This window comes from Megalobrama amblycephala, linkage group LG14 (genome assembly GCF_018812025.1).
Source record: "Megalobrama amblycephala isolate DHTTF-2021 linkage group LG14, ASM1881202v1, whole genome shotgun sequence".
NCBI lineage: Eukaryota > Metazoa > Chordata > Actinopteri > Cypriniformes > Xenocyprididae > Megalobrama > Megalobrama amblycephala.
This window is the reverse complement of record NC_063057.1, coordinates 7,254,344-7,265,469: the sequence shown is the minus strand read 5'-3', so window position 1 is coordinate 7,265,469 and position 11,126 is coordinate 7,254,344. Positions and strand designations below refer to the sequence as shown.

Below are 11,126 nucleotides of genomic sequence, written 5' to 3'. Positions count from 1 at the left end.
CTAGAGGCAACAATAATAATCAAACAGTCTTAAAAGTGCTGGGTTAAAAACAACCCAAGTTGGGTTGAAAATGGACAAACCCAGCAACTGGGTTAAATGTTTGCCAAATGTGCTGGGTTTTATTTAATTTAACTCAACTATTGTTTAAAAATGACTATATGGCTGGTTTAAAATGAACCCCAAATATGTTGGAAATTACTAGAGGCAACAATAATAATCAAAAGGTGACCATTTATTAATTAATAAATAATAAATTAAATGTATATTGTTTAATTATTATTTGTTAAACTTGTGAATAAATGTTCATTTATTAAACATAATAATAAATGTTAATTTCCAACATACTTTGGGCTCATTTTAAGCCAGCAATACAGTAAATTTTAGTTGAGTTAAATAAAACTACCCAGCAGGTGGGTCAAACATTTAACCCAATCACTGGGTTAAAATGACCCGATTACTGGGTTTGTCCATTTCCAACCCATTTTAAAAATAACCCAAGAAAATGTAGAATATTTTTACAACTTGGGTTCATTTTTTAGAGTTTATTGTATAATTATTCTTTAAACGTATTAATAAATGTTAATTTATTAAACATATTAATAAATGATAATTTCCAACCTATTTTGGGTTCATTTTAAGCGAGCAATACAGTAATTTTTAAACAATAGTTGAGTTAAATAAAACTACCCAGCAGGATGGTCAAACATTTAACCCAACCACTGGGTTTGTCCGTTTTCAACCCATCTTGGGTTGTTTTTATCCCAGCATTTTTCAGAGTGTAGGTTGCTTCTTCAAACTCTTGCTCTGCCACGACTTGGAAATTAGTCGTAGAAGACGTGTTGCTGACAATGCAAATCATATTTGCATTGTTTTATTCATTGCACAACGTTTGCTGGTGTTTCAGGCCTTATCGTTCACGTTTCAGTGTGTCTCGTGTCTCCTGCCGTTGGCTCTGTGAAGCACTCGCCGGTCTTCTTGAGCTATAAGTGGAAGCAGTTTCCTAGAATAATATTTCACTGTCAGGGCTGTCAGTAAGACGAAGTGTTGGCCACGCGTCTACGCCTCCGAACGCACCCGGAGAAGCCGGCTAACTTAATTAAATCTCGGACGCTAAATCAGAACGAGGACCACCATGAAGGATGCGTGTGTGTGTGTGTGTTATTGGATACACGTGACCTTTATAGACGAGGACGGCTTCATTACATCACATCACACTACTGTACTTCAGTGTCATTATAGTGTGGATTTGGGATGTGATCAGCTAGTGTGGGTGGAAGATGCATAAGAAGTCATGCTGACAAATGCATACATGCACTCTGGATGGCTGGGATTCTTTCAAAGTCCTCGCAGAGCATTATGGGTGAGAGTGTGTAAAAATGGCAGACTGCCTCATTCTCTGCCCAATGCACACACACCCCGATTGTCTATTTTTACGCCTGTACACCTCGGTGTAATCTGAGTTGTGTTGCAGGAATGTCACTCTTATAGATGCTGACCTCATGTGTTTACGAAACACATCCGTTTGTCACAGCATCATAAATGGCATTTGTTGCACCATTATGGCTTTCAAACGGAAACATAGACCAATTACAAAAACAAATCAGATTTGAATTGGATGTTGGGTCACATATTTGACTCTTGAATAAGTTTTTTATCCACATTCAGTTTTTAAAATAATCAAACATCCATTAACTACTGGAACCATGTTAAGATTATGAAGTCATTGCACTAGAAATCACTGACCCATTACTTAAATTTATAGTTTGGCTGGAGCTTCAGCAGTGTTTCTGCTACAAAATCATTGTAATTTTCTAATTGCCAGTTAATCTGTGTAATCGTTTACTCCTTCCGGCAGTCGTGTGGAATTAAACGAAAGCTAATTATCAGAGCAGTAGGTGTAGGATGGAGAGATGTGCTGAAAACGAGCCAATGACAGAGCCGGAGGGCGGCAGTGAACCTTCAGCGTCTGTTTTACATGCTTTATTTATGTATTTGCCATTTTTTTCTTTTGTAAGACATTATCTCTGTTCCAGAACCGTCTGAACGGTCTTGCTGACTACATAGGTAGCTATCTTCTAAGGCAGCATCCTAACTGAAACCGATAGTGCTCCTTTTTTGAAGCACAATGGGAAAAACAACTCCCAAATGATTCAGTTTGATGAATCAATTTCAGTATGTAAGATAATGACATGATACACTATAAGCATATGAAGCATAAAATCATAAAACTAATAAACACAAAGATACATATGACACAAGTATTGGTTAAAAGTGCATTTTCTAACTAAATGGAACTTTTTTAATTATTAATATTGTTCATTTTTGGAAATAAAAGAGTTTGGAACAGCAATTTGGTTTTAGTCTCAGATACTTTTTGGTACAAACCCTTGTGAATGTCAGCTGATGATAATGATTCTCAGATTAACCAAATGAAACACCAGCTAGTTAGATATTTGCTATTAAAAGGATATTTGTTATTAACTTCATGGCTGCTGATAGAGCTGACAAAGACACATCCGGTATGTTGTCTCCCAGTCAGCTGCCTGTCAGATGAGGCACAAAGTTAATAAATAGTGTCTGCTATTTGCCAAAGAAACAAGCATGTGTGTTCAAACATGAACCATCTCTAATAATGAACATTTCCGAAATGTTAAGCCGATAAAAGGATTTGACTAAGAGAGAGAAATGTATGTTTCTTTAATAACAAACAGAACGTTTATCAAATGTGATGGAAATATGACATGATTAAATAGCATTTTATGGAAATATGAGAAGAAAAAAAAACATTTTTAGGTAAGAGATGTAAATTAATCTGTAATACACTGCCTGTATTTGCTGCTTTAGGTGCAAAACTGTAATAAAAATTAATAAACAATCTCAATATATGCTAATATACAACTTTATTTGATTGCATTTGAGGGGATACTGGGCCATAGAGTAGAAATTACGCAATGACAGATAAATAAAAGAACAGATAAATCGATTATTTTAAAGGGTTAGTTCACCCAATAATGAAAATAATGTCATTAATTATACTCACCATCAAGTCGTTCTACACCCGTAAGACCTCTGTTGGCTCAGTGATGATCTATAGACAGCAATGCCACTGTAACTCTCAAGATCCATAAAGGTACTAAAACATATTTAAATCAGTTCATGTGAGTGGTTCTACCTTAATATTAAAAAGCGACGAGAATACTTTTTTATGCACCAAAACAACAAAATAACGACTTTTCAACAATATAGTGATGGGCCGATTTCAAAACACTGCTCCGGAGCTTTACGAATCAAATCAGTGATTCGGATCTCCTATCAAACGGCAAAACTGTTGAAATCACTTTGGCGCTCCGAATCACTGATTCGATTCATAAAGCTCAGAAGCAGTGTTTTGAAATTGGCCCACAAGCCAATATTGTTGAAAAGTCATAATTTTGTTTTTTTGGCGCACAAAAAGTATTCTCGTCGCTTTATAATATTAAGGTATAACAACTGAACTCACATGAACTGTTTTAAATATATTTGGATCTTGAGAGTTACAATGAAATATCTTAATTTGTGTTCCGAAGATGAACGAAGGTCTTACGGGTGTAGAATGACATGAGGTGAGTAATAAATGTCATTATTTTAATTTTTGGGTGAACTAACCCTTTAACAGATTCATTGAGTCGAATTGTTTGAAGGAACCGGATCCCACAAATGAATCAGACTTTCAATCTAGAAGTGAATCGGACTCAATGAACCGTTCCAAATAACCGTTACTGATGTCAATCACTTTTTATGTAATCGCATAGCCGTGAATATCACCTGTAACCATTGTTGTGGTGGCAGTGACTGATGTAAATATCAAAAATGTTACGTCAATATCACTGGAAAGTTGACGCAACAAGAGTTCAGTTGAACTGGGAGCTTATCCATCAACCGACAGCGGTGGAGAATCGCGCGCCGTTGACGTCAGAAACTGGATCTAAACCGTCAGTTGACACACGACGTCTATCCCCGTCTATGTAAGTTACCGAAAACAAACACACATTTATGTTCAGTTTAAAGTAATTACAGCACTCAAGATGCGGGTGTGAGTCCTGAATAATAACCGAACTGTGTATGAACGTAACACCGTATTAAACGCCCAAATACAAACGTGTGAACGTTCGCGAAAACAAACATTGTTAAACGCATACCTAAAGCTTGTATTTTATGTTAGTGCACTTTTTTTTATTAATAATAATATTAATATTACCTCTTGAGCACAAAATAATTATTTAAACCTAAACGGTCCTTTAAAGGGATAGTTCACCCAAAAACTTCCGTATTTTTCCCTATACTATGGAAGTTTGGTCCCTTCTCATATTGTTCAAAATATATTAATTTGTATCCAGCAGGAGAAAGAAACTCGTACAGGTTTGGAACAACTTGAGGGTGAGTAAATTATATTTTTCATTTTTGGGTGAACTGTCCCTTTAAGAACATTCCTTTAATGTAATATTCCAGATGTATTTGAAGTACTGTTCTATCTGAAAGCCATAAAATGTTGTCCGCTTGAACAGCTAACTTTAAATCTCCTGTCGTAACACTTGACTTTGGCCCTTGTGTCTGTTATGGGTGAGTGATCTCTCGAACAGAGAGGCCTTTCTCTCCTTCTCTCTCTCCTCCAGACTGCACCTGTTCCCGTTCACCCTGGAGCCAGTCACACCAGTCTTCATTAGCACAGCTGCTGCCGCCCCTCAGCCCACAAGACAGGAAGTCAGATTAGATACGGAATGTCACCTTGCCCATATCAAGCGCTGGCCACCAGAATAAGACACATGACACATGATCATGCTGGTGATTTACATCAGTGAGTGAGTAAACACTGCAGAAAATGCAGTCTTATCTGGGAGTAAATACTGTCTGACTTCATTATGTATAATGCATTATAAAGGTATTGTAATGCATTATTTCCATAAAAACAAATTCTATATTCTCTCAGGGGAGTCAGTTTGTTCAGTATTCCTCTCTCTGAGAAACCCCTGAGGAAAAAACATGCAAAGTTTTGAGTCATTTTAAGTTTCATGTTCAAAATTCAAAGCTCTTGATTTGCTTGCTCAGGATTTGTTGTCAGCAGAAGTGAGTTTAAGTGCTTCCTTGTGTTCCTTTAGTATCAGTGTTTTCACACACCCACACAGCCCAGGTGTTGCTTACTTCACGAGTCTGTCGTATTTCACAGCAAACCGCTCAAGGTCACTGATAATACGGTGCCGGAAAGTCTCAGTAGCTGAAGAAAATCAACTGTGTCTCTTCCTAAATTAAACATGCACAACAATCCGGAATAATTTTCTCATCTGTACATTTTTTAGACTGAAATAACCAACTAAGCACATTATTGGACGGACTGAGTTTCAGCTCTGAAATGAGGCGAGAGCGCTTGACATTTCAGAATATTGCTCATGTTCAGCTTCTCTCTGCCTATGAGATTTCTGGGTAATTAAATAACTCCCAAACATACCCATTCAAATTATCTTTTGACATTTAAATCAGCCAAGGTTTCCCCCCAGTACCGCCCAACTGATTTGAATAACAGACCAAAGAAAACCTGCCAGGCGGCTGTCCCGTACGTTAGTGTGCGTTAAAGTGGTATATCAATATCCTGAAGAAAGTTTTGCATGCGCAACAGGGTTCCCACATTTATAGTGAATATTTTTTTCAGATAAAGTGATTTAGTTGTTTGGCAAGACTGCTTTTTGCTTTTGATGGCAGCAACAGCAATACTATAAAAGACACCAATGGTCAATAAATAATCATGCAGAGAAATTACTCTGAAAAAATAATGTGTTGGCTCTACAAAAAAAATTAACAGTTTGCATCAGTTTTTTTGAGTTATGACAACTTTGAGTGAATTTACGTTCAACCAACAAGCTTTATTGAGTTAGAGGAGCTTAAAGGGTTAGTTCACCCAAAATAAAATTTCTGTCATTAATTACTCACCCTCATGTCATTCCAAACCCGTAAGACCTTCGTCCATCTTCGTAACACAAAATAAGATGTGTTTACCTTCATATCTGGCGTTCGGACGTAAACACGGAAGCGCTGAACTGCGTTCACGACATCAACAGCGTAGGAGACTGACATAGAAGTGAAGAAATTAATGAATAAAGTCGTTATTTTTGGTTTGTTTTTACTTACAAAAAGTATTCTTGTTACTTCGTAACATTAAGGTTGAACCACTGTAGTCACGCTGACTATTTTAAAGATGTATTTAATGCCTTTCTGGACCTCAAAAGGTGCCATGTCTGGTTCAGAAACCCTCGGATTTCATCAAAAATATCTTAATTTGTGTTCCGAAGGTGAACGAAGGTCTTACAGATTTGGAACGACATGAAGGTGAGTACTTAATGACAGAAATTTCATTATCCCTTTAAGAATTTGTAGCATAAACACAAATTTTTAAGTTGATTACTCAAAAAAATTAAGTCACTCCAACAACCAAGGTTGTAGCCCTGGAACCAATTAAACTTATCTATTTCAATTCAAATCCACAGCTATCATATCTTATTTAACATGAATTTTTACTGACAAAGTAAGATATTACTTGTCACTGGCATTAGCGCAGTCATTGCTTATAGAGTGCATAGTGTTTACCTTCATGTATCTACTCTTCTGAACAATGATAACCACAAAAACTTCAACGTTACAGAAACTCTTTTAAATGTCAAACATAACAGCATTAAACACAAACAGATCTTTTCCTTCACTAAAAACAAATAAATTAACACTTAATTTCAACATTTATTCTCCTTATCAAGTTATCAAGTTGCTACAACCTAATTTAAAAAAAAGCAAAGTAGCACAGAAATTTGAGTTTAAATTACATATGATATTAAGTTGATGTAATGATCAACATTATTATATAACAGAACTCAACAAATTAATGTTTGCAACTTAAAAAGATTAATTAAAACAATAAATTAGAATTTTTAACTTGCAATAATGCATTTATTTAAGTTGTGGTAACAGATCCCCTGAATTACTTTTTAGAGTGTATATGGTTGCAAAGATGTTTATACTGCACTTTATACAATAAAAATAATCAGGAAAATAACATAATGTTGCAAAATTCATCAATTATTTAACCACTTCAATTTCAACTGTTAAGCATTGTTCAAATCTTTAAAGTTGACTCAGTTCATTTCAGTTCGACAGTGTAAATGTTGTAAAGTTCATCAGTTACACACAAAAAATGTAGGATTTACTATGAAACAAATTTGACTCAGAAATTGCTCGTAAATTTCACATAATCACAAAGAAACAGCAATAACACATTAAATTAAACGTGAAATTTTGATGTACTTTGAAAAATCATTGTTTATAGTGTATGAAACAATTTTGATTCAGCTGTAAAGAAGACAAATGTTTAACATTGATCAAATGTTTAAATGTTTAAAGTTCATCAAATTTGAAACGAATTCAATTTCAGCTATAAAGCAGTTCTACAAAAGACAACAGTGTCAATATTCAGTTCAAATTTTGTTCTCATCCAATAGTGTCAGTGCAGCCAAAAGATGGTGGTTTTAATGTGTCAATATGTGTTTCCTAACATATTCTGGGCCGTTGGTTGTGGTTTCTACTGGCCCAAGTCTATGGATATACTAACTAAGTCAAAAGTGCATGAATGAAATACTTTTGATAGTGTTTCTCAAGGAATGAGTGCGATTACTTAGATGTGTGGAGGTCATTGGTTTTGTGAGTCAGTTGGGAGATGAGCGGTTGTTTACAAAGGAGTCTAGTACTGTTTTGAATGAGGTGTGTGTGACCTCAGCGGGACGGTCCCACCCTTTCCTCCCACTCATAACCGCCACCTCTTGAACACTGGCCGCTGGATATGATAATTGTTCTTTCATTGCTTTGTACCTCTCAGCCCTCAGAGGTTGGTGTATGTTCATCTGTTTGTTAATAAAGTCCAACAGCAATCCCTTACAATGAAAAAAATAGTTTTAAAGTCATCCCTTATGACTTGTTTTCCAGTAAAAATATCTAAAAATTCTTAAAACAACAAAATTATGTGATATGCAACAATGGATAAAATATTAAAGGGTTAGTTCACCCAAAAAATGAAAATTCTGTCATTTATTACTCACCCTCATGCCGTTCCACACCCGTAAGACTTTCATTAATCTTCAGAACACAAATTAAGATATTTTAGTTGAAATCCGATGGCTCCGTGAGGCCTCCATAGGGAGCAATGACACTTCCTCTCTCAAGATCTATAAAGGTACTAAAAACATATTTAAATTGGTTCATGTGAGTACAGTGGTTCAATATTAATACTATCAGAATATATTTTTGGTGCGCCAAAAAACACTAAAAAACGACTTATTTAGTGATGGCCGATTTCAAAACACTGCTTCAGGAAGCATCAGAGCACAAATGAATCAGTGTGTCGAATCTGCTGTTCGGAGCGCCAAAGTCACGTGATTTCAGCCGTTGGCAGTTTGACACGTGATCTGAATCATAATTCGACACACTGATTCATTTATGCTCCGATGCTTCCTGAAGCAGTGTTTTGAAATCGGCCATCACTAAATAAGTCGTTATTTTGTTTTTTTGGCGCTCCAAAAATATTCTTGTCGCTTTATAATATTAATATTGAACCACTGTACTCACATGAACCGATTTAAATATGTTTTTAGTACCTTTATGGATCTTGAGAGAGGAAGTGTCCATTGCTCCCTATGGAGGCTTCACGGAGCTATCGGATTTCAACTAAAATATCTTAATTTGTGTTCTGAACATTAACGAAGGTCTTACGGGTGTGGAACGGCATGAGGGTGAGTAATAAATGACAGAATTTTCATTTTTGGGTGAACTAACCCTTTAAGACTTGAATGTATACAGTCTATAAGTGAAAAATATCTTGCACTTATTAAAAAGATGTGAATAAAGCAAGTCTTAATATCTTATGGAGTGTTGCCTCTAAACTAAATCAATCTTGTTTTGAGTATTTTTTAGATATTTTAACTGAAAAATTAGACAAAAATACTTATACTTTTTTTATGAACATGGATGAATACACTTCCACTAGGATGAACTATTCCTTTAAAAGTCATGTGAAACATCTTAATTTAATCTGCGCTTAAGGGGAGACATCATTAGGACTCATGTGCTTTTTGTTGAGGGTCAGATGATCTCAGATCATCTGAAGATAACGCTGCTCTGTCATAAGCGTTCATTGCTGATTGATTTCGCACTGTGAGATCTGTGTTTAAATAAGCAGTCGGGTATGAGTGAATATACCGTGGAAATGGTCATAAAGCTGACTCACTGCTGGTTCTGCAGGAGAACCGTGTTTGTTTTGAAGGTGTGAGCCGTCTGACTGTGAGGAAGTGACTCCAACGGAATGTTATGAGACTGTGACTCTGTTCCAAACCGCAGTGAGCAGCCTAAATAGACAGCATCCGACTGCTCAGGGCATTTAAGGAGCACATCATCTAGGAATTAAACAGGACAGATGTGACATGAACTTGTACACTCTGTGCCAAGAAGGGTCAGAGCAGTATACTTGAAATTATGGAGGACGTACTAAGTACTAGATTATTATACATTTGTTGAATTAAGTCTACTATAGGGTGTACTCATTTCTGCAACCCTTCATTTAAACTTATTTTACAGATATTAATGACATATATTTCTCTGTTTTTATTAAGTATATGTTTAATGCGTTTTAGTTTTGCCATCTTTCCATTAATTGTATTAGTGATCATTAAGAAAATGTGTGTACTCATTTATGTTGTGCACTGTATTGTTGTCTACAGGTCTTCAGTCCTGCTCCTGGAGGCCCACTGCCCTTTAAAGTTTATATCCAGCCTACTTCAGCTTGTGATTTCTAAGCAATCCTGAAGACCTTGATTAGCAGGTGTGTTTGATTAGTGTTGGAGCTGAACTCTGCAGGACACTGGGCCTCCAGGAGCCGGGTTGGTCTACAATTTTGGTTCTGTGTAGATTAAGTAGCATTAAGACATAAATGTGAATCCCCTCCTCATGTAAATTACATTTCATGTGTTAAGAGATTCATAAAAAGGGCCTGCTGTTGCAGTTATCTCATATATGGCAGCCAGGCAGCTCACTAGTGTTTAGAACAGCTGTTTAGTTTCCCATCAAAAATAGTCACACTGTGAAATACAGTAAACTGGCAGTACCGTCACAATCGACCCGCTGCCGGAGGAGAACCTCTCTCAGACACACCACATGCTGCCAATCAGGGATCAAAGCGCAGGAAGTGGATTAGAGGGGCGGTGAGGGTGGCGTCCTCGTGCATGCTGGGAGATTAGAGGGCATGATGTGCCTCAGCCAAGAGCCCTTAAAAAACTTCAACACTTCCAGCTGCAAACACATAGTCTCGTGTTCCTAAGGACAGTTAGATCATTCACACCCCGCTCGAACCAAACGACCGGCCGCTTCAGAGCACTAACAAACCAACACGTGATACTAAAAATGATTGCTAGTAAAAATATCTAAGCATTGTTAAATACAATTACTTGAGAAGCAAAATTACAAGATATAAAGTCTTTTTTTCTGAAAAGTTAATCAAAATGAATTGGCTTCCCAGCTAATAATAATATGTTCTAAAAAGATTTTGCTAACATTCCCATTAAGCTGTGGGAACGTTATTTCTGAATGTTCTAAAATGTTTTAAATGTTTTAAAAATGTTTTTTTCTTGGTTATGCGAATGTTAAGGAAACATTCCGTTTTGCAAACATCATGGGAACGTTACTTTTGAATATTCTCTGAACATTCCGAAACATGTAGCAACGTTTAAAAAGTGTTAGGTGAACGTCCGACTAAAACGTTGCAGGAAAAAAACGTTCCATGAAAGAAGTATAAATAATGTTTTTGTGGTAACGTTTTGAGAACATTATTAAAGACTAGATAACTTTGAATGAACGTTCTATTAATGCTATGTTTGTTCATAACTTTGAGAGAACCTTGCCACAATGTTAGCCAAAGTTCTGAGAACATTCCCTATTAGCTGGGATTATGCTTAAAATAATAAAACTAATTTTCCCTTTTTATCTTGCTTTAAGTATACTTAAAGTAACTTACTTAATTTAGATTTTTTTAGAACACAATACTTAATACCTTAAGTGACTATGCT

At 36.1% G+C, this 11,126-nt stretch overlaps 1 long non-coding RNA gene across 4 annotated transcripts in view; it reads left to right on the top strand.

The window, feature by feature from the left end:
* The first annotated feature begins 3,582 nt into the window (after positions 1–3,582).
* LOC125244674 overlaps positions 3,583–11,126 on the top strand; it is a 43,503-nt gene continuing 35,959 nt past the window's right edge. The window contains exons 1-3 of one of the 4 annotated variants that reach the window (XR_007179351.1): positions 3,583–4,004; positions 4,377–4,416; positions 4,653–4,838. This is a non-coding gene — a long non-coding RNA (uncharacterized LOC125244674). The remainder of the gene's footprint in view (positions 4,005–4,376; positions 4,417–4,652; positions 4,839–11,126) is intronic. The other 3 variants (XR_007179349.1, XR_007179350.1, XR_007179352.1) reach the window with 3 other exon arrangements.